This window comes from Cornus florida, unplaced genomic scaffold (genome assembly GCF_030987335.1).
Source record: "Cornus florida cultivar Cherokee Brave unplaced genomic scaffold, ASM3098733v1 CherokeeBrave_3.0.0_Hap2_Chr04, whole genome shotgun sequence".
In the NCBI taxonomy this organism is placed as follows: Eukaryota; Viridiplantae; Streptophyta; class Magnoliopsida; order Cornales; family Cornaceae; genus Cornus; species Cornus florida.
This window is the reverse complement of record NW_026775574.1, coordinates 91,477,467-91,502,158: the sequence shown is the minus strand read 5'-3', so window position 1 is coordinate 91,502,158 and position 24,692 is coordinate 91,477,467. Positions and strand designations below refer to the sequence as shown.

The 24,692-nt window shown below is 36.3% G+C and overlaps 1 long non-coding RNA gene and 3 pseudogenes across 3 annotated transcripts; all 4 read right to left on the bottom strand.

Moving 5' to 3' along the window:
- Positions 1-24,692, bottom strand: part of LOC132302323 (uncharacterized) — a 99,941-nt pseudogene that overhangs the window by 6,069 nt on the left and 69,180 nt on the right.
- Positions 3,179-12,548, bottom strand: LOC132303901 (uncharacterized). Of its 3 annotated transcripts, none has more exons than XR_009481430.1 (4): positions 12,398-12,545; positions 5,063-5,192; positions 3,868-4,057; positions 3,179-3,785 (listed from the first exon to the last, which is right to left on the bottom strand). It is a non-coding gene; the product is annotated as an uncharacterized LOC132303901 (long non-coding RNA). The 3 variants fall into 3 exon arrangements; XR_009481431.1 differs by lacking the exon at positions 12,398-12,545 and adding an exon at positions 12,156-12,382; XR_009481429.1 differs by lacking the exon at positions 5,063-5,192 and having other exon boundaries at positions 12,398-12,548.
- On the bottom strand, positions 5,203-12,156 carry LOC132303900 (pentatricopeptide repeat-containing protein At5g65560-like; annotated as a pseudogene).
- LOC132304576 (protein WHAT'S THIS FACTOR 9, mitochondrial-like) lies at positions 18,331-21,797 on the bottom strand (annotated as a pseudogene).

Sequence of the window (24,692 nt, the reverse complement as noted above, 5' to 3'; positions counted from 1 at the left end):
AGAGAGAGAGTAGGGAAATTAAGATCCAATGACAAAATCCGTGTTACATATTAATGTACTCATAGTTGCACTTTCTGTTTGGCTCCTATGATGGAGATGGGTACATAAGGAAGTATATGACTAGGTTCCAGACAATTTTAAACTTTCACCAATGGGATATTAGTTAGAATAAAAATGTACTCTCAGCAAATTCATGCTAACATCTTTGTTATCTTGTAGACAATTTTTACTTAACATGTTTTTTTAATCAGTTCAGTAATATATTCCAATAACTAATAGTCGAAGCTTATAGGTAGTGAAATTAATGACCAATGTTTTTTTAATCAGTTCAGTAATATATTACTAATAGTTCAGTAATATATTCCAATAAATAATAGTTTCTAAGTCAAAACTAAGCTAAGCAAATGATACTTATTTTGGCATGAAGAAGGGCACCTCTCTTTAAATCATGAGCCTGCTATGGTAGCCTCCAGCCTTAGTACGTAGAAACGCCAAACTTAAAGAAGCTAGCTCTTTCCAATGGTCAGCGGCAAATGCAGCTCATTCCTATTACTCAGAACCGGCTCACCATCAATTAGTTTACTGATCAAAAGACCAGGGAATCTTCCTCCACGAGAACATGGAGTCGCATTGTCATATCTTCTTCAATTGTCCAAAGTCTCTTAATCTTGGAATACTTCGCTCAAAAGAACATTATAATGAAACTATCATGTTGTTGAATCCTTCTTCAATTGTCCGTAATCTCTTAATCTTGGTAGGTTCTTGCAATGGACTGATCTGTGTGATTCGTTCCAGAGGTATTAAAAATGAAACTATCATGTTGTTGAACCCTCATTCTATGAAAAAGCACCAAATTTTACCTCCATTGAAAGCTCAACACAATGTACATTATGGAATAGGATATGATCCTATCAATGATGATTACAAGATTAGGTATTAGGTAACTGTGATCTTCTAATTAAATTTTCAGCTCTGTGCTGACTGCTGATGGTATTCTCAGAGATGGAATGTGTCTGTAGAAACTAGAAAGTGCAATCACTTTTGGAAAATTATGCCAAATGTTCTATGGAACCAACACCATTAATTGGCTTTACTTACCATGTTTTTTTAATCAGTTCATTAATATATTCCAATAACTTACCTTGGATCAGTTCAGTAAAAAGAGGGTCAAATTATATGCTGAAGGGTAGAAGCTTATAGGTAGTGAAATTAACCTTTTTTTATTTTATTTTTTTAAGGTTAAGGTGTGCAATGAAAATGATTTTTGGCGTGAAGAATGGCCTCTCTCTTTAAATCATGAGCCTCCAGCCTTAGTGGTAAGGCCATATATACTCTCAGAATCTCTTTCCAATGGTCAGTGGGCAAATGCAGCTTATTTCTATATATTACTTTGAACCTGCGTGCCATCAATTAATTTGCTGATTAAACACTAGGGAATCTTCCTCCACTGCTTGCACCTTGTGTAACAAGAACATGGAGTCACATTGTCATCTCTTCTTCAATTGTCCGCACTCTCTCTTAATCTGGAATACTTTGCCCAAAAACTGAACTACCATTATTTTTTGTCATGGCCTCACTTGATTACCAAAATTGGACAGGATTGGAAACTCACTCTTGCAGCCATGGTTTACTGTCCACTTGAAAAGGTTTGGGAATTCAAAACTGCCAGAGGAAATGAAGCACCCCTTAAATTGAACTCAACCAAGAGCTTATCTTGGATCGAGTTCCATTAATTTCCTCTAAACTCAAAGCTGTAGACTGTAAACTTCTATTGGCCATGAAGATTTTCAATGACCTTAATTAACTTTTCAGAAGATTCTTGTGGACTGAAACTGAGATGATTGAGGCCTTATGGGGATAAAGTTGCTTGGAAGAAGTGATTTTACCTAAAAAGTTTGGCTAGCTGGAATAGAGATAGAGTTCTTATTGTGAAGCAACATACAATGATACATCTGATGTAAACTAATTATAAACTAATGTAATCCCCAAGCTAAGGGTCAATCCTGGAGGTTGTTATAAACTAAGAAGGGAGTTCTTGGTGAGACCACCACCACCATTACAAACTAATTTATTTTGAAATTAATTAAAACCTCATCCAATTAGGATAGAACTGTCAAATCACAGTGCAGCTTCACTTGATGAACAAACTAGGTTTCCAAAGCCTTGTCACAGCCAAATACACTTGCTTGAATGGTGTACACAGTTAGATAAGCAAGGTAACTCAATAACAGCTCCCAATAGGCTTAAACCCTAAATTTAAGGGTAAAAGGGTCACTTCACAATGCAGCTCCAAGAATTATCTTCAATTTCCTTCCACAGCTCTATACAGCTAAGACACACTTGCTTTGCTTAAGAGATAAAATCAGTGAAACCAGCAAGATATAGCAATGTAAGAACACAACTGCCTTATAATCTTCAAAACCTAGTTTTAGCCTCTCAAGGGTAAAACTGGAATTTCACCTGAACCTGAAGTTAAACCTGGTTTCCGCAGCCTTGATAACTCAATACATACTTATTCAACAGGTTGAAACCGTGGATGGAGAAAGATAAAATAATCTCAGTTCACAATAGGCTTGAAACACATTAAACCCTAGCGACGGTAAAAACATCTTGGGAGAGTTTTTGATATTGCTGTGTTTAATCATGTTGGTATTCATCCCTATGCTTTGGTATTAGATGCTTCCCTTGTCAACATGAAGTCGAGAAAAATGCAGAGACATTAGGGTTCTTATCGATTTTAACTGTCTAATAAAGTCCGGAGTTGCAAGCATAAATTGATCCAGTGGACTAGAAATCGGAGTTGGAACTCCAGAGAGAAAATAGAGGAAGTGGAAGCTCAACTTTTTGAGTTCACTCTACAAAACAAATATATTTCCTCAGTATTCTTCTAAGGCGGCCACAGTAAAAAATGGTGCCTAATTTCAAAGGTCAGCGAATTGGTGGAATATACCTCCTATTCAGCAATTTTTTACACCCAAAGACTGTTTGAATTCTCAAAATTCCAATGACAAGCAAATTTGGGCTTTTTCTAGAGATGGATGTTTTAAGGTGAAATCAGCTTACCAAGTAGCTTTAACATTGGTTCAGCATAGTAATAGCTCTTTTGTTAAGGCTACAGTAATAACATATTAGAGCTTAAAAAAAAAAAGGAAACAGAAGGAAAATTGAAAACTGACAATGCTAACAACCTCCGATCATAAATATATATACCTGCCCTCTTGGTACAGAAGTCCTTATTTCCAGTGATTACAAGTACAAAAGGTCTAAACACACCATTTTAGACAAGACTAGATTTATGTAAAAGAATGTTTTACACCATGAATGTTGAAGCAAAGGAAATATTTACAATATGTGTTCAATTTGGGACAATTAATCATCTTAAAAAGCAAAATTACAAAAACACCAAGGTGCCTTATAATGTTCATCTGATTGATTCAGTAGCAGCCTCGCTTTGAACAATAACAGGACGAATCCATACAAACTTGCACTTTGCCAGCCTCATCTTCGATCTGTTGGCCCTCTGCGTGAAGAGGGGTTGAGGGGATCCAGACCTGGTTTACTGGAACGCTGAATCCGACAGAATAAACCTGCTTGCACCTTCACTATAGCAATCATCCATGCCAATGGCAACTGATTGGACTTTGTTTTCTCAGCACCATATTACTTCTTCTCAGCCATGAATTCCTGAATTATATAGTTCAGCAAACTCGTCCCTCTCCAAATGATCATGTCTCTATGCCAACATTACAGAACTGTCAAGCTAAGTGGATAATAGCCAAATAGCGCTGCATAAAGGAGAGAACAAAGTGTTCATTATATGTGAAAATCTTTGGCAAGTATAAGGAGGAAGAAAAAGGAAAAACTTACAGAGAATGATTGGACCATATGGTAGACAATGTTAGCATCCAACCTCTCCCGTATGGCCCTATTATCCCTTGGCAAAGCCAGCCCCTGTTCAATAGGTGAGACGCGATTGATGGTGACTTTAAAGCAGAATAATCCACCGTGACCATGCACTTAGGAAGGATGAACCTTGGTGCCAAGGTTTAGCAGAGACCTGTTATCCAGAAATTGTCACAACCTGGATTTTTTTCTTCTTCTCAAGTAACTAGAATTTTTCCCAAATACGAAGAATATTTGGGAGTAGTTGGGGAGTTTCATAAATTTGATAAATAAATAAAAGTTCAGTTAATTCAATGGAAGAATCAGAGTAACTTAAAATTTCCAACAGCAATCATGGTATGGGAAATTGTAAAATAGGAGATAATAATACCTTCAATACCACTGCATCAATTCCAAAATAAAGAAAAATTGAAACTTCCAGCATCAATACTAGATATCTAAACATATGCTAAAAACTTATTTTCGCTTGTTGAAAAGATCACAAAACTTGATTTTTTTCCCCCTAGATCTCAACAACAGGAGGAATGCTGCAAAATAATCGAACTCCAGGAAAGGAATAACCCTACCATGGAAATTGGCCGTTATGATTGAATCATTTCAATTTTTAGATTTGAAATATTAACTAGGTTGAATGCTTCTACAGAAACCCAAAGAACAACAAGAGGAAAATGAGATGCACAAACACCCACATGTGAGGGCACACAATTTCTCTCTTTAAATATTCTTCCAACAAAAATAGGAGTTGCTTTATCCAAAAAGCCTTGGTGCAGAGCATGTTCAAAGTCCATTTAACATATCAAAAATGAAAACTGTGAAGTCCAAATGGTCATTCCATAGATAAGAATAGCTTGTTTTCCCAAAGCTCCTTATGATTATTGGTCCATTCAGATAAATCCTTCATGGACTCAAGGTTACATCTTCCCAGTTCTTCAACTAAAATGGTTAATTTTATGAGAAAAACCAGATCTGAGATGCAATCAAAATCAAATACAGTACTTCTAAAATAGATCTCTCTCCTAGTTCTCTATCCTCCATCAAAACAAGTTGTTTCCTGCTTCCTCATGATGCTTATGACAATCATCACAAACTCGTTTTGTAAAAGATGATTCCCAAATTTTATTAATATTTGGTGGGAAAGGATTAGGTTACCAGGGAATACCTTTTCCATTAGTTGTTTGACGTTGTAACGGAGATTTGAGTTCTTGGATCACCTTTCACATTTATGTAGCAGGTAATCCTTAGCTTTTACCACCAGCAGCTAATCCTCCACATATCATTTAGATATCTCACTGAAAGTTCAATTCGAGTAGAAGATTATACGAAATGGATGCTCAAACTTGGTGTACAGAGTAGGAATCATTTCAAATGAACTCAAAATGCATAATTGCATCTATAACATGCCCATGGAAGATATAATCTTTAATGAGGGATATTGATAAACTTCAGGGATGTAAGTACAATTTACCCTATATTTATTTTTTTGACATTTTGACTGCCTTTAAAACAAAACTAACCAAGTCTGAGTTTTTTCTGTATGGTCTAAGAAAGAAGGGATATTTTATGGGCAATGTTTTAAAGTAGTGACAACTGACTAGTGAAGATAAAAACGAAAAGAATGGGAACATAACAAAGACCAAAGTTGGGGATGTCACAAGAGCAGGAGGAGAGGGAAACAAAAGGGATGAGAGAGAAGAATAATGGGGTGGGTCAGCACTGAGCAGCTCTAGAGTGAGAGAGTAAGGAAGGAAAGGGGAGGAAAGGGAAGGAAAGGAAATCGGTCTAAAGTCCTCAACCCTTAAGGCTTCCTACTTCTGAATGAGAGTAATGAAAGAACTATTTATCCCCTTGCCCAGCACTGGATATTGGAAGAAATGAAGAACTGCATCAGAAAAATCATCCCCAACAATGTTCCAATATTGCTAAAAAAACCTAGCAGTAAATCCATCAGGCCCAGGAGTTTTATCTGGTCCCATGGAAAATACAGTATATTTGATCTCATCCTTGGTTGTAGTAGCCTTAAGCATCCTCAAATCCTCCTCCCCAAGGGTTTTCCTGATATACTCAGCCTTTGGATGATTACACACTGGGCTTTCATTTGCAAAAATCTTCTGGAAATGGTCAACAAACTGCTTTTGTATCAAAACAGGATCAGACACTAACTCACCTTCTGCATCTTGGATAGCTGTGATATTATTTCCCACCCTATGTTCCTTGATTTTCTGATAAAAGAACTTGGAGCATCTATCTTGGTCTTTGATCCACCTAATTCTGATCTTTTGGGACAACAAAATTTCCTCATTCAAATGCTGAATATTTAATTTTATCGAAAAAAAAATTCCCAATTTACAATTACCAATTAAAACATCAGCTATTAAAATTTAGCTAATAAAATTTTCCATAAACAATTTTCAAATTTATCTAAGGGCGTCATCATCTGATTGTACTACATGATTGTCCATGTTCCCCCCAATCTATGCAGCAGTGGCTCAAAAATCTGATGGACATCCTTGCCAAATTCTGATATCAGAGAGGATTTATTGAGTCTGGTAGCCTATATGTGGTGGAACCTTTGGAAGAACAGAAAGAAGTTTATTGTTTTATATTGTCTTAACTCGATATTGTTTCGGTTGCTGTGAACTAATGGAGTGAATTGAGGGTTATTTTATTAGATAACAAAGCTTCTGGTAAGGGTGCTGCTAACAACCCTGATGTTAAAATTTGAGACACGAAATTGATACTCTTAGAAGAAGTTTAGCATTGCACCAAGGTACGGTCGATGTTGATCCCATAGGTAGTGGTGCTTTGAGGTTACACTAGCAGCAACTGATGTTAAAAAAGGCTACTGGATTCTCAGAGTCTTGTATGCTAAAACTGTTAATTGCAAGACAGCTGCACAATGGTATTGTCTAAGAGCAAAGCATAATGTTTGGAGAGACAAATGGCTAATAATTGCCGGACATCAATGTGTGTTTTATAGGGCTGTGGTTAATTATATATGTTGCTATTGTTGGTTCTAATCTCTATGCTATGGTGTTAGATGCTTCCCTTATCAATTCAAAGTTGAGAAAATGCAGACATTAGGGTCCTAATCTGTTTTAATTGTCTAAAATAAATCCGGAGTTGCAAGCATTGACTAGATTTCAGAGTTGGAACTCCAGGGAGAAATAGAGGAAGTGGAAGCTAAACTTTTTTCTTTCGAAATAGGATAGTACGTGCTGCCAATTCCAAGTACAGTCATTGGGGACTTTTTAACTGATTTCTCCCAAGTCCAAGAACAATCATTTGGGACTTTTTAACTGCCTTCTCCAAATTGCAACAGCTCTACATTTACATAAATAACATCTTATCAAGAAATTAGCAGCAGAGTAGTAACCAGCAGCAGTCAGACTATTGCCAAGCAATCAAAACAAGCAAGAAGCATGAATTAATTAGTAGCTAGTACAAGTATATTTGGGAATATGATAGAAGCTAAAGAAAAAAAAAGAAAAAAAATCTTCATTTCTTGTGGAACTGCCGCCATGGAAGAATTCTGGTTTTTTTTCTGAACTTGAAACATGAGGGTGCTTTGGATGATGATACTTCTTAAAGTTTGTGGTCTCGGTTTTGAATCAGTAAGATGAGGGGTCATCTCACCAATCTATGCAGAAGTGGCTCAAAAATCTGATGGGCTTTGTAGGCAAATTCTGATATCAGAGAGGACTTATTGAATCCAGTAGCCTATATGTGGTGGAACATTTGAAAGAACAGAAATAAGTTTTTCTATTATTATTATTTTTTATTTTTTGTATATTGTCTGAACTTGATGTGGTTTCTGTTGCTGTGAAGCAATGGAATGTATTGGGGACTACTTTAATAGACAACAAAGTTTCTGGTAAGGCTGCTGCTAACAACACTGATTGTTGTTCGAAACCTCCTCTCTTGGGCTCTTTGAAGTTGAATTTCGATGCTGAATTCCAGAAATCTATTAGAGTGGCTACAAGAGGAGTATGTTGGAGAAAGTTAATTTGACTAATAACTCCTTAGAATTTCATAAGCAGCACAAATTCATCATATATATATATATATATATATATATATATATATATATATATATAGTATATTGATCCCGAAGAAGTGTGAGATTGCACCAGGGTGTTGATGTTGATCCAATATGCAGCGGTGCTTTGAGGTTCCACTAGCAGTTATTGTTGTTAGAAAAGGCAATTGGATTCTCAAAGTCTTGTTTGTTAGTGCTGTTGATTGCGAGAGAGCTGCACAATGGTATTATCTATGAGCAAAGCAGAGTATTTGGAGAGACAAATGGCTAATAATTTCCGACTTCATTCTTATGAGAAGTTTTGTGGGCTTAATAAACTTGCCTAGGTGTTTCAAGAAATTCAAGACTCGTATGTTGGGGCCTGTGGCATAGAGGTTTTAGGTTTTGATGAATTTCTACTAAATTGTAACAATATATAATAGGAAAGGTTTGGCAGAGGTTTAGCTAAAATCCAGTAGAGATTATGTTTTTGATATTGCTTTGTTTAGTCATGTTGGTACTTTTCTGTATGCTTTGGTATTAGATGCTTCCCTTATCAACACGAAGTCAAGAAAAAAACAGAGACATTAGGGCTCTAGTCTATTGTAATTGTCTAATAAAGTCCGGAGTTGCAAGCATAAATTGATCCAGTGGACTAGAAATCAGAGTTGGAACTCCAGAGAGAAAATAGAGCAAGTGGAAGCTCAACTTTTTTTCTTTAAAAGATGATACAACTGCCAAGTACAAGTACTGTCATATAGGACTTATTAACTGATTTCTCCAAATTGCAACAGCTGTACATTTACACACATAACATCATCTAGAGAAATCACACTACTGCCAACCAATCAGAACAAGTAAGAAGCATGAATTCATTAAGTTTGCTTTTAGTGTTAATATGCTAGCAAAACAGAGGTGGAGAATGAGAATTGAGGATGGGAGGGTTTTTTTTTTTTTTTTCCTTAATTAATTAACTAGTGATTCTAACAAGAAACCCTGCACTCACGTGTCCAGCCTTTGACCTTCTACCTTAAAAGATGAGAAATACCACGTATTTGGAGGTCAATATGAGTTCACTCTACAAAACAAAAATATTTGCTGAGTGTTCTTCTATGGTGGCCACAGTAAAAAATGGTGCCTAATTTCTAAGGTCAGCGAATAGGTGGAATATATCTCCTATTCAGCAATTTTTACACCCGAAGACTCTTTGAATTCTCAAAATTCCTATTAGGAGTCTAGAAGTGATGATAAGGAAATTTGGGCTTTTTCAAGAGATGGATGTTTCATGGTGAAATCAGCTTACCAAGCAGCTTTAACATTGGCTCAGCATAGTAATAGCTCTTCTGTTAAGGCTGCAATTATAACATATTAGAGCAAAAGAAAAAAAAATATCTTCATTTCTCATGGAGTTGCTGCCATGAAAGAATTCGGGTTTTTCTGAACCTGAAACATAAGAGTACGGTGGATGCTGATACTTGTTGTTTCGGTTTTAAATCAGTATAGATGAGGAGTCATCTCACCAATCTATGCAGCAGTGGCTCAAAAATCTGATGGCCTTCCTAGCCAAATTCTGATATCAGAGAGGGCTTATTGAGTCTGGTAGCATATATGTTGTGGTGAAACCTTTGGAAGAACATAAATAAGTTTATTTTTTATATTGTCCGAACTTTATGTTGTTTTTGTTGTTGTGAACCAATGGAGTGAATTGAGGGCTGTTTTTAATAGATAACAAAGCTTCTGGTAAGGCTGCTGCTATAGAAACCTCATCTCTTGTGCTCTTTTAAGTTGAATTTCGATGCTGAATTCTAGAAATATACTAGAGAGGCAACAAAAGCAGTACGTTGGAGCAAGTTAATTTAACTAATAGCACCTCAGAATTTCATAAGCAGCACTAATTCGTCTTATAAAACATTAGGGTTTTAATCTATTTTGATGGTCTAAGAAAGTCTGGAGTCGCAAGCATAAATTGATCCAGTGGACTAGAAATCAGAGTTGGAACTCCAAGGAGAAATAAAGAAAGTGGAAGCTCATCTTTTTCTTTTGAAGAGGGTAGTACTGCCAAGTCCTAGTAGTCATTTGGGACTTCTTTAACTGCTTTCTCCAAGTCCGAAAACAATCATTTCGGACTTCTTAACTGCCAAAAAAAAAATCATGCAAACTACTATAAGAAGAAGGAGAAGTGGAAGAAATTGCAAGAGTTCAACAGTCCGAAAAAGTTTGGCAAGACTGAGAAGCTGAGGTTCAAAAAATCTTTCTGGAATACTTCCAATCCATTTCCCAGTCCAAGAATTCTTTTGTGCTTGATCCTATCCTCGAACAAGTGCCTCCAATAATAATAACTCATGCCATGAATCAAGAGTTAGGCAAGACCGGATTTATGTAAAATCCAAGGTGCCCTCCAATGTACGTCTGATTGATTCAGTAGCAGCAGCCTCACTTTGAACAGCACGCGTTGACGAATCCATCTATTTGTTGCAGATAATCAGGATTATCCTATATGTATACATTGATTAATAAATATCTACTGTGGTACTCTTATTATGAATGCAGTTACTCCTACATAGGCTATTCTTTATATTATCAAGTAATAGAGACTCACAATCACTGCTTGCACATAATTGTTCAGAACCTTTAATTTCTGTCCTCTGTTTTGCAGATTACTTCGTCAATTTTCTTAAGCAATTCACAAGCTATCTTCAACTTGCCAGCAAATTCAAATGCATGTTCAAAAGCTTCCCTAATTTACATTGGAGGGCAAACACCCTTTTCAGGCATCGATTTCAGCTTCTCATAAGCAGCCTCCAGTTGACCCATTTTACAATGCTTGTCCAACATCTAGGCTTCTATTTTGCCTTCCAATTTAATTGATAAATCCACCCACCCATGTTCCCTCAGAAGTTTAGCCACTAAATTATACGTGTGAAAATGTGGAAACCAGCCTAATCCCTACATTTCCACTAATAAGCTGTAAGCAGCTTCCCAATTCCGCGCTTCACCAAAAGCGTGGATTAATGCAGTAGATGTTACATTATCCGGAAGGCATCTCTTCTTATTATAATCTTAAAGACCCTTTCAGCACGTTCCGCATTGCCTAGTTTGCAGAGAATACAAATAATGGAATTGTAAACAACTACTTTCGGGTTGAAGCCCTGCAAAAGCATCCTCCCAAACAAATGGCTAACTTCTTCCACCTGACGATGTTCACATAAACACTGTATCACAACAGTGTAACTCTCTTCCATAAATCTCAGCTTCCTCTCCTTTACAACCTTCAAAACCTTGAGAGCTTCTTCCATCTTTCCCAATCAACAAAGCTCTGAAAGAAGCTGTTTAATAACAAATATGCTGCGTAACAAACCTAAATCATAAGTTGCCCAAAATACTCCAGTTGCAGGCAGTATAGCACCAGTATTTGAGCACAAATTTGGTATTAAAATGGTACAAGCTCTCCGAGCATCTTTCACCCTAATTTTCCCAATAGCTCCTTCTTTTGCATTTAGTAGACACAAATCCCCAATAAGAACGTTAATTGCAGTCCGTGTTGGAGCCAAACCAGCATTAATAATTTCACAAAAAAATTCTAGGGCAGTCTCAAATCTACTAAATTTACATAAACCAACAAGAATATTACTATAAGAATAAGTAGCAGGGGATCCAATCATTCCAAAAATCATAATTGCAGTATCAATGAATTACCCCAAACATTCCTTCTTACAAAGCACATACAACAAATTATTGTACACAAGGTTATCAGGTTTACAGTCGAACTTGGACTCCATTTCATCAGAACTTGCAGAACAAGTTCTAAACTAAGCTCATCTATGAAGTTACTCAGCAAATTGTCAAAACTAGCTGTTTCAGTGCTATGACTAGAGAGTATAGAACACACTGAATTGACATAAGAGGGGCTTACAGAATTTGAAGTTTCAGACTGAATTGACATAAGAGGGGCTTACAGCATTTGAAGTTTCAGAGACTTCTGATGATGATGAAACTCTGGAGGAAAACCTAAAATCCGAAGTGATTTGAATGGTGAGTTTTGGGTTTTGGGGGGCATATTTGGGATGAACAAAACTAGGGTTAGGGTTTTATGAAAATGGAGTAGCAATGAGGAACCTAGATAAATTTGAACAAAGGGCAAAATATAAACCATAATCACATCTGATTCAAGTGTAAAACAAGTAGCTAAAACAATATCACATAAAAATTCAATCTTTAATAGAAGAAAACTGAAAACCTGGAAAAAAATCGAATTTGCTTTGGCTTAGAATTATTTTAAATGGGCTCTGGGATTTTGCACTGAAGTAATTTGAATCTTTTTGCTAAATTCAATCGTTTTGGCACTCAATTTGCAAGCCCAAATAGTTGGGGTCTTGGCATCCCAAAAATTGAACTATTGAACAAAGCACCTGTCCTAAAGAATTTATGGCAACTTATCTCAAACAATACACGAAGTTGGCACAATGGGATAGAGAATACCTTATTAGAGGAAAACGCATTTGGGAGAAAAAATTCCCTCAAAAATGCTCCAGGAATTGGAGAAAGCAGATGCAACTCAGAGCTCTAATTAAGCCTCTTCTCAAGATCAAAGTGGGCAATGGATCCATATGTGGCATTTGTGGGATAAAGAATACCTTATTAGAGGAAGATGCATTTGTGGCATGGTCAAGCACTCATCTTGCTTCACATCTGCTTCAAAAATCTAGAACTTAGAATACATAAAGGTAACAAAAAATGTAATGCCTAAGTGAAATACTGTCACCATTCTAAATACCTTATTAGAGGAAGATGCATGGGATAGAGAATACCTTATTAGAGGAAGATGCATTTGTGGCATGATCAAGCACTCATCTTTCTTCACGTCTACTTCAAAAATCTAGAACTTAGAATACGTAAAGGTAACCATAAATGTCACCATTCTAAATTTTAAACTGAAAATCCATTATAAATTTGTCCTTAAGATTTTACACCTCTTCAAGTCCAAGTACAATCATTTGGGACTTCTTAAATCTTAACAGCCAAAAGTTCCTCCATTTTATCAAGGAGTCTCTTAACCAACATCTTTATGAATTGTAATTCATTTCTTTTCCTTCTTGTTGCCAGTGAAAGAAGTTACATTATTCTCTCTGAATGAAGCTACAATGGAGAGTTGCATGGCTTTTTTTCAAGGTGTTAAAGCTACAATGGAGAGAAAAAAAAAAGAAAAAAGAATGAAATTCCAAAATTCATTAATTAGGAAACCTACAAGTTCACATTCAAATTGAGGATGATTTTAAGTGAACCAACTCACAAAGGATTTAAGAAATTTCAGATGGGATGAAAATCAGTCATAACATGGGAAAATTTAGGTAGTCATGAAAACATTTTTGTGATCGAAAAATCAACGGCCAAATGGAAAGGTCTGATTAGATCTTTGTCAAAGCCTGACAAGAAACTGATGAAATAAAACCATGTAAAAAGTAGATCCATTGAAAACCCACAAAGGGTCATTTACTGCCCTCTCACAAAACCCACAAAATGAAAGGAAGCAACCTGTGTTAAGTTATCATAGCAGATATTTAAAAATCAATTTTAATGTTTCAAATCACATGCATGTCTGGTAATGGATTCTGAAGGCTAGTATAGAGCAAATAATTTACGAAAAGAAGAAAAAAAAGGTATAATATGCAAAGCATCACACCGAGTTCCCACAAACACAGAGACATTACCCAGCTTTAGAGCAAAGTCCTGGGGATAGAGGACTGAAAGCGACTGCTTTTAGGCTTGAACTCGCAACAATGGCACACTGGATAGGCACTACATCACACAATGCTAAAGAGTTTCAACCAGTGAAACCAATGTCTATAAAATCTGAAAATTACCAGACTATTTTGTCTCCAAAATAAATTCGAAGCAAGTAAAACTGAATCAGAAGCTTATGAACTACAACCACTTTTGCATCTCCTCGAGTTATATTCCTTTCAATTCTTAAGGACAAATAAATTACAGATAAGACTTTATTCAATTCTTGTCGAACATTTTATTTTTGATACTTGATATTAGTCTGACTATGGTAACAAGGCCAGGAGAACAAAAGGGGGTAATCTAAAATTCAAGCACCATGGTAACTGAAGACACTGCTATATAATCAACTTGCATGAATGAAAAAATCTGAAATAAAGAGTTAAGACTGAAACTAAGTGACACATACCTACTCCAAACCCATGCAACTCTGGAATGTCAACTATCCTTGAACATAGAAGCAAGACCCTGACAATTTGATGAGCTCCTATCGTAAGCTAATTGAACTGTGATACAGCTCATCCTCTTCTCTTTTCCTTAATGATGGCCTAATGTAGACACTGGACAATTCAAAATAAATTAACACGGATGCTGCAATATATAGGAGTCTGTCAACCATCTCAGAAATGTCTAATGCCAGCAATGAATAATCAAGAAAACTTGGATGCATATATATATATATATATATATATATATATATATATATATATATTTGATGCAGATAATCAGGATTATCCTATATGTATACATGGATTAATAAATATATACAGTGTTACTCTTATTATGAATGCAGTTACTCCTACGTAGGCTATTCTTTATATTATCAAGTAATAGAGACTCACAATCACTTCTTGCACATAACTGTTCAGAACCTTTAATTTCTGTCTCCACTGTTTTGCAGATTACTTCGTCAATTTTCTTAAGCAATTCACGAGCTGTCTTCAACTTGCCAGCCTTTTCAAATGCATGTTCAAAAGTTTCCCTAATGTAGATTGGAGGGCAGACACCCTTTTCAGGCATAATCCAGGGATCCTCTTCGGTAGGTGTACCACATCCAACGGATCACAGCCTTTACAAGTGTGGAGACCCACACGTGTGTGATCTCGGATCCATTGCTGTACGGCTAAGGATTTGAGCTCAATTTGATGTCTCTAAGTTGGGATTGTCCAGACAATGCATACTTTACAAGTATTAAGTCAAAATCAGTTGTTGCCAGAGAAAGAAGTTATATTATTCTCTCTGAATGAAGCTACAATGGAGAGTTGCATGGCTTTTTTTCAAGGTGTTAAAGGTCTAAGGTGTTAAAGCTACAATGGAGAGAAAAAATAAGAAAAAAGAATGAAATTCCAAAATTTATCAATTAGGAACCCCACAAGTTCACATTCAAATTGAGGATGATTTTAAGTGAACCAACTCACAAAGGATTCAAGAAATTTCAGATGGGATGAAAATCAGTCATAATATGAGAAAAAATAGGTTATAAACAAAATCTTGACCAAATTAGTCATGAAAACAGTTTTGTGAGCCAAAAATCAACGGCCAAATGCAAAGGTCTGATTGGATCTTTGTCAAAGTGACAAGAAACTGATGAAATAAAACCAAGTAAAAGAGTAGATGCATTGAAAACCCACAAAGGGGCATTTACTTCCCTCTCACAAAACCCACAAAATGATAGGAAGCAACCTGTGTTAAGTCATCCTTGATTAAACCAAGCCAAGTGGAACAAACTAAAAGCTAAAAATACAAGCACATATGCCTTCAACAATGGTATCTAAAAGTCTTTAGAAACACAAATTAAGCACTGCTCACAAGACATCATTCAGAATTTAATATTGGCTTCAAAAAGTCTGACGTTTATACCTTAATGAATTAGATAAGAATGCTCTCCCATTCACCTATAACATGTCAGAATTGAATGAATATAACGCTCAAAAAATTGTGAAGGTGCATGGCATGGCATCCAGTGGCATCTACCTAATAAAAACATTAATTTACAATCAAACTTTCAAGCATGAAGATAAAAAATCCAAACAAAATTATTAAAATTTCAAGAAACTCAAAAACATTTAGTTTGTAAAAAATGAACTAAATATTGACAAATGTTGTTTTCTAATCCAATGATCAGGAACCATGATCTGGACCAAGTCTAAGTCCAGTAGAAATTTATGAATTTATCACCAATAATAGATAATCAGACATATTATTGACAATTCACCGAGCCGGGAAAAAAAAGCTCAAATTTCCTCATTCGAAACTATCAGGAAAATACATCTAAGAGGCACACACACAGAAAACAAACATTCACGAGTACTTTACAAAAGCAATGAATAATGAACAATGAACAAAAGGAAGAACTAGTAACAACACATACAAGATCATCATCTTAAGACAAAAGACTTTCAGAAAAAGCCTTAATGCGTGCCTCCATCTCTAAATCAAAGAAATCAGTTTCAAAATCAAAGTCGCCAAAAAATGACTCAATCTGCTGCAGGTCTTGGTCTTGCACTGTATCACAAGAGTTCATTGTACTGATATCATCATCATGTGGTGGCAGCTGTGTCTGAATATCGGAAGACGTTGCAGTTGCATCAAAATTGTCAAAAAATGAGTCTACTTGCTGCAGGCCTTCTATTGTACCACAAGAGTTGATGTTGGGCAGATCAAAGTGTTTGGCAGTCTCATCATAATATGCTGGGAGAGGTTGAAAATCGGAAGACGCAAGCAGAGTCTTTTGTGGAGGAGTACTTGCAGAGGCCTCATCATGATCATATCGCATCTTCTTCTTCTTCCGACTAGGGTTTTCTTCTTTTGATACCTCACGAACATGCTTTGGTGCTCTCCTCAGAAATTTTGAATCATCCCTTTTTATCTTGCAAACGACATAATCTTGATCACTACCATCTTCTAGCCCATCCAAACTCACACCGCCTAGCGAATACTCATGCATAGTCCAATGACCTCTTGGCATGGTTGACCACTCATCTTTCTTGATATTTGCTTCAAAAGCCAACATTTTCTTAGATCCAATAAGCTGTTTATGTCTATTATAAATTTCCTCAGGCTTGTTTTGCCCATCCCAAGTCCCACACCCGGCTCTCCTTACAACTCTCTTCTTATCGCCAATTTTTTTCAACTTAGTGAAGACGTAGATAACAAATTGACAATTATTCTTGCTAATAGTATGCCATGGATCTTCCTTTTTTAATATGTCCCAGGGAGCTTTGCCGTAAAGATCAACGTCCAATATTACACCCTCAGGCATTCTCTCACCCTTCACTTTTCTGCTAAGGTAATGGAGGATTTCAACTTCTGTGGGGTCGAAGTGAAATCCTAGTGGAATGAAAAACATCTCGTGATTGGAAACAGATGAATTCATTGAGAAAAAATGGGACACCTTCCAATTACAGAAGAAGAAGGAGAATGATAGAGACGGTAGTTGCAGTGACGTAAAAAAGGTTGAATGAGAAAAAGAGGGCTCACAGAATTACGGAATCAAATACAGAGGAGCGATACAGAAGAAGAAGAAGAACACCACCACCGACGTGAGTTTTGCGCAGTGAATTGATTGAGGCGGTTTGCAATATTGGTAAGGTTTCCTCTGTAAGACTTGCAAGAAAAGAAAGACAAGTTTTGCGCAGTGAAATAGGTTTCCAATTGCGCAGTGAATACAGGTTTCCAATTGCGCAGTGAAATAGGTTTCCAATTGTGAAGACAGGTTTCCAATTGCGCAGTGAAATAGGTTTCCAATTGCGCAGTGAAGGCAGGTTTCCAAATAGGTTTCCAATTGCTCAGTGAAAACCGACTAGACTTGCAAGAAAAGAAAGACTCGGTCTTCAATATATATAGCCAAATTTCTTCAATGCTTACAATACAGAAACAGAAGAAGAAGAAGCCGCCGACCCACGAGAGTGATTGATGCGGAGGTAGGGTTTCCTGACTTGCGAGTCAAGGAAGACAAGAGGTTTATATTGGGCCCGGTTTGGAGAGAGGGTTTAATAAAACAGATTAATAAAGCAGAGAGATGATTTAATAAAACAGAGAGAGGATACTCTAGTCACTGCTTAAAACAGCGAGAAAAATGTCCATTTATAGTCTCATGCCCAAATCCAAGTTCTTATAATTTTTAAAATAGAATCTACTATTAATCTAAATTTGTTAATTAATAATATACACATCCTTAAATTGTTAAATTTAGGGATTTAAAATCTAATTATCCATACAATTTGCTTTAACTTGAAAATAAATATATATTCCTATATATGACCTCTCCTTATTTAATTATTGGATTAAAAATTTTATTAAATGACTAATTTGATTTTTTAAATATCTCAAAAAATTGTATTTTCCGTGATCGTCAATGGTGAGGTGAAACTAGAGGTCTCGTAAATCCATCTAGAAGTCTCATAAATCCTTTCTCTGATACTAATATTCTGTCACATTTATCTTTCTTTGTATCTATTACAGATAGTAACAGAAATCATTTCATTCAGTAGAAAACTAAATGCCATTCATTTTTTCAACTCCCCACAAATGCTTCACTGGATCCATTAAACATATGATCTGCATTGACCATTTAATATATGTCATTTTGCACTACCTTCTTCTGCATACACACAAAGCTCATAAACATATAGCAGAAGCCAACAGGGAATGGTTATTTATGTGCAAGGGATCCCATGAGAAAATATCTTTCTCATACATTCAACGAAGTTACATCACTCCCTAAAAAAGGGAGAAACCAGAAGAAAGAAAAAAAGAAACAAATGAGTAGAACTTGTACATTGCCAGCCCCATCTTCAATCTGTTGAATCTGTGGAACACTTCATTTTCCATGTCCCCCCAATCTATGCAGCAGTGGCTAAAAAACCTCTGATCATAAATATATATACCTGCCCTCTTGGTACAGAAGTCCTTATTTCCAGTGATTACAAGTACAAAAGGTCTAAACACACCGTTTTAGACAAAAGACTAGATTTATGTAAAAGAAAGTTTTACCATGAAAGTTGAAACAAAGGAAATATTTACAATTTGTGTTCAGTTAATTTGGGACAATTAATCATCTTAAAAATCAAAATTACAAAACCACCAAGGTGCCTTATAATGTTGATCTGATTGATTCAGTAGCAGCCTCGCTTTGAACAGTAACAGCACGAATACATACAAACTTGCACTTTGCCAGCCTCATCTTCGATCTGTTGGCCCTCTGCAGGAAGAGGGGTTGAGGGGATCCAGACCTGGTTTATTGGAACGCTGAATCCGACAGAATAAACCTGCTTGCACCATCAATATAGCAGTCATCCATGCCAATGGCAACTGATCAGACGTTGTCTTCTCATCACCATATTACTTTTTCTCAGCCATGAATTCCCAAATTATGTAGTTCAGCAAACTCGTCCCTCTCCAAATGATCACGTCTCTATGCCAACATTACAGAACTGTCAAGCTAAGTGTATAATGTAGTCAAAGAGCACTGCATAAAGAAGAGAACAAAGTGTTCATTATATGTGAAAATCTTTGGCAAGTATAAGGAAGAAAAAGGAAAAACTTACAGAGAATGATTGGACCATATGGTAGACAACGTTAGCATCCAGCCTCTCCCGTATGGCCCTATTATCCCTTGGCAAAGCCAGCCCCTGTTCAATAGGTGAGACACAATTGACGGTGTCTGTAAAGCAGAATCATCCACCGTGAGTCTGTGACCATGCACTTAGGAAGGATGAACCTTGGTGCCAAGGTTTAGCAGAGACCTGTTATCCAGATATTGTCACAACCAGGATTTTTTCCTCCTTCTCAAGTAACTAGAATTTTTCCTAAATATGAAGAATATTTGGGAGTAGTCGGGGAGTTACATAAATATGATAAATAAATAAAAGTTCAGTTAATTCAATGGAAAAATCAGAGTAACTGAAAATTTCCAACAGCAATCATGGTATGGGAAATTGTAAAAACAGGAGATAATAATACCTTCAATTCCACTATATCAATTCCAAAATAAAGAAAAATTGAAACTTCCAGCATCAATACTAGATATATAAACTATATGCTAAAAACTTATTTTCGCTTGTTGAAAAGATCACAAAACTTAAATCTTTTTTCCCCTAGATCTCAACAACAGGAATGCGGCAAAATAATCAAACTCCAGGAAAGGAATAACCTTACCATGGAAATTGGCCATTATGATGAATCATTTCAATTTTTAGATTTGAAATATTAACTAGGTTGAATGCTTCTACAGAAACCCAAAGGACAACAAGAGGAAAATGAGATGCACAAACACCCACATGTGAGCGCGCACAATTTCTCTCTTTAAGTTAAAATATTCTTCCAACAAAAATATGAGTTGCTTTATCCAAAAAGCCTTGCCGCAAAGCATGTTCAAAGTCCATTCATTATGGAGACTGTACTTGAATATTCTGAATACCTTCTAGCACTGCTGCACCCATGTGGGGCCCAAATACTTCTGATACGTAATGCCAGAAATGAAAATCTAAATTATTGTAACATATCAAAAAATGAAAACTGTGAAGTCCAAATGGTCATTCCATAGATAAGAATAGCTTGTTTTCCCAAAGCTCCTTATGATTATTGGTCCATTCAGATAAATCCTTCATGGACTCAAGGTTACATCTTCCCAGTTCTTCAACTAAAATGGTTAATTTTATGAGAAAAACCAGATCTGAGATACAATCAAAATCAAATACAGTACTTCTAAAATAGATCTCTTCTCCTAGTTCTCTATCCTCCATCAAAACAAGTTGTTTCCTGCTTCCTCATGACGCTTAAGACAATCATCACAAACTCGTTTTGTAAAAGATGATTCCCAAATTCTATTAATATTTGGTGGGAAAGGATTAGGTTACCAGGGAATACCTTTTCCATTAGTTGTTTGACATTGCAACGGAGATTTGAGTTCTTGGATCACCTTTCACGTTTATGTAGCAGGTAATCCTTAGCTTTTACCACCAGCAGCTAATCCACCACATATCATTTAGATATCTCACTGAAAGTTCAATTCGAGTAGAAGATCATACGAAATGGATGCTCAAACTTGGTGTGCAGAGCAGGAATCATTTCAATTGAACTCAAAATGCATAATTGCATATATAACATGCCCATGGATGATATAATATTTAATGAGGTGCAGCATCAAATTGAATGAATGATATTGTACTACAAATATGGTAAATGCCGTTGATGCACTATGTGGTTTCAAAACTTTCCATGAAGGCTAACTGCTAACAGTATCAGCCGAATTTAGCAATCTGAATAATCTGATTCATACTCTGAGAGCAGATTACAATCTGAATCATCTGATTCTCCATTTTTGAACCCATTGTCATTGAGGGCATTACTACAAACATACTTAATCAATCCTCCTCAACAACAGAATCTCTGTTTCTCTTGCATAAGCCCCTGCTCCTATCCAGAACCCTTCCTTCATCATAATTGCAAACTTTTCCCTGTTGTCAACAAGGGGGTATTTCTGGTTTAGTTGATGACAGTTTGGTTGTAACGCTTCTTAGAAATGTAGAATATGCCAGGATGGCATTCAAACACCTTTGTGAACGTCTGTGGCAAAGCCAGCCAGGATAGGAGTTTCAAGCCAACATGATCAGGTAGATGAACCAAAGAAAAACAATCTGAGTGATGGGGAATCAAGGAATGAGGGTAATCAAATGGCAAACCAATGACCCAATTTAGCTGGTTAATTGTTTGTACAGGAAGAGTCCCATCTTTGGTGAGCACGAGCAGCTTGCGAAGATCCATCTCACAATCAAGAACATGAAATTCATCGATTAGGAGTCAAGTGGAACCAAATACCGAGTTCTTCTTAATGGGGATCTAGTGCTTTAGGAGTCAAGTGGAACCGGGGAACACTAGTGCCTCCACTGTCAAGAACATGAAATTCATCAAAATTTGTGGGATATCTCCTCATAAAGGTGGAAACCTTAAGATCTTTGGTGGGAGAGGTGGTAAACTGGGAGACAACAACGAGGATTTGAGGATATTATGGAAACAAGGATGCTGGCAGTTCTTAGATCCCTATCACCTGCCAGAATGGCATCCAATTCCCTATCTTGCACCCCATTTTAACATTAGATTAAATCTAGAAGAGCAAGAGCTGAATGGCTTTCTGCTGGCAATTGAATCCCATATCACATCAATAGAGAAAATGAGAGCATCCTGCCCTACTCCACAACCACCAAACCATTTTACATGATGATCAACATACCCCTGTTAGATGACAAAAATTGGTTTGGAACTGAGATACCACTTCAATGTACTCTAATATTTAAAGTTAGGAAAGTCAAGATTGCAATGGATATAGCAGGAGAACATTAAGCATGCAGATTATGTTAGGATCCACTTATAAATTATATTCAAATGATCAACCTACAACTTTGCAAAGATTTCCAACTGTATTTAAGGATAAAACAGATCGCATCTATTTTTCTAGAATTTCTTTTCCACTTTATACTAAGTTCCACGGTGCTTGGCTGTGTATCAACCGAACAACAAGTACTCACTGAAGTATGTATGAAATGTGTATATACAACAAACCTTCCACATTGGTCTACAACAGTGCAATAAATTCGTCTTTTTCTGTTTATGATGGATTTTACGTCTTCATCATGCAATAAACTTCCTCTACATGAAAATTAAAAATATTGCTCTGGACCATAGTGCACAAGTAAAAACTCACAAGAGGGCATAGTAATCAAAATTGCAATCTAGATCACACAATCTTGCAATCCAAAGTATGCTACTATTGATCATTCCAACAGTGCTGCACAATGGGATTACCTAAGAGCAGAGCATAGTGTTTGGGGAGACAGCTACTAATTTCTGTAATTTAATTCACTTGTAAATAACAAGAGTGGCGGTTTCAACATCAAATGCTAATAATTATGTTGCTACTGTTGGATCCGATCACTGCTATGCTCTGGTGTTAGATGCTTCCCCTATCAACAAGAAGCCTAGCAAAATGCGAAGTCATTATTGTCATGGAAGCTTGGGATAACAAATTTCATGATTCTAATCTATTTTAATTCTCCAAAAAATGTCTAAGAGTTGGAAGCATAAATTGATCAAGTGGGCCAGAAATCAGAGTTGGAACTCCAGACAGAAAATATAGGCAATGGAAGTTCAGCTTTTCTCGTTGAAAGAGGATACAACGCACCAATTGTGATGCTACCAAAATGAAACAACTTTAAAATGAGCTTCATAATTAATGGAGTGAAGAAGAAGTTTATTGGAAGCAAAAATCCAAACTTCAGTTGTTGCAGCTCAGAGACAGAAATTCAAAAAAATAAAAAATAAAAATCATGCAACTAGTACTATTAGAAGAAGGAGAATAATCATATGCCACACAAATATTGTTCTTATTCCTAAAAGTAGAATATCCAACTTTAGTTGGCTATTATTGCCTTATTTCTTTGCATAATGTGTCTTATAAGATCATTTCAAATTATCAATAGGCTCCAATCAGTCCTTATCTCTATTATTAGAGAAGATCAAAGTGCCTTTGTTGCTGGAAGGCAAATAACTAATAGTATCTCTAGTTGCCCATGAACTGCTCCATTTTATGAAGAACAAAAGATTGAGTAAACAAGCTTTTATGGCCCTTAAACTTGATATTAGAAACTAGGTTTCCCACTGTATGTGTCCGTATGACTTGAGGTCCAAGGAGTTTAGAGTTTTAGAATCCTCTTTTCCAGGTAGAGCCTTGAATTTGAAGTGTTTAGACAAGACTAGATTTATGTAAAAGAATGTTTTACCATGAAAGTTGAAACAAAGGAAATATTTACAATCTGTGTTCAGTTAATTTGTGACAATTAATCATCTTAAAAAGCAAAACTACAAAAAGACCAAGGTGCCTTTTAATGTAGGTCTGATCGATTCATTAACAGCCTCAATATGAAGTATGAACAGTAACAGGACGAACCCATACACAAAGAGGGGTTGAGGGGATCCAGACCTGGTTTACTGGAATGCTGAATCCAACAGAATAAACCCGCTTGTACCTTCACTATAGCAGTCATCCATGATAATGGTCATATGTTTAGCCTTTCCCAATGGTCATACCCTTCCAATCTTGAAAGCCGTTTTCAATTCAACCATGTCCTCTTCCAGAAGCTGCCAATCGGACTTTATCTTCTCAGCCCCACATTACTTTTTCTCAGCCACGAGTTTCTGAATTAGTTCAGCAAACTCTTCTCTCTCCAAATGATCACGTCTCCATGCCAACATTACAGAAGTGTCAAGCTAAGTGTATAAAAGCCAAATAGCCCTGCATAAAGGAGAGAACAAAGTGTTCGTTAGATGTGAAGATCTTTTCTACGTATAAAATACGGAAGAAAAAGGAAAAACTCATAGAGAATGATTGGACCATATGACAGGCAACGTTAGCATCCAACCTCTCCCTTATGGCCTTATTATCCCTTGGCAAAGCCAGCCCCTGTTCAATAGGTGAGACTCACTTGATTGATGGTCTTTAAAGCAGAATCATCCACTGTGATCATGCACTTCGGAAGGATGAACCTTGGTGCCAAGGTTTAGCAGAGACCTGTTATCCAGAAATTGTCACAATCTGGATTTTTTTTTTTTTTTTTGTTTTCTATTTTTTTTCTTCAGTAACTACAATTTTCCTAAATTTGAAGGATATTTGGGAGTAGTCTGGGAGTTTCATAAATATGACAAAAAAATAAAAGTTCAGTTAATTCAATAGAAAAGTCAGAGCAATTTAAAATTTCCAACAGCAATCATGGTATGGGAAATTGTACAAACAGGAGATGAAAATACTTTCAATGCCACAACATCAATTCCAAAATAAAGAAAAATTGAAACTTCCAGCATCAATACTAGATATCTAAACTATATGCTAAAAACTTGTTTTCTTGTTGAAAAGATCACAAAACTTAATCTTTTTCCCCTTGATCTCACCAACAGGAGGAATGCTGAAAAATAATCAAATTCCAGGAAAGGAATAACC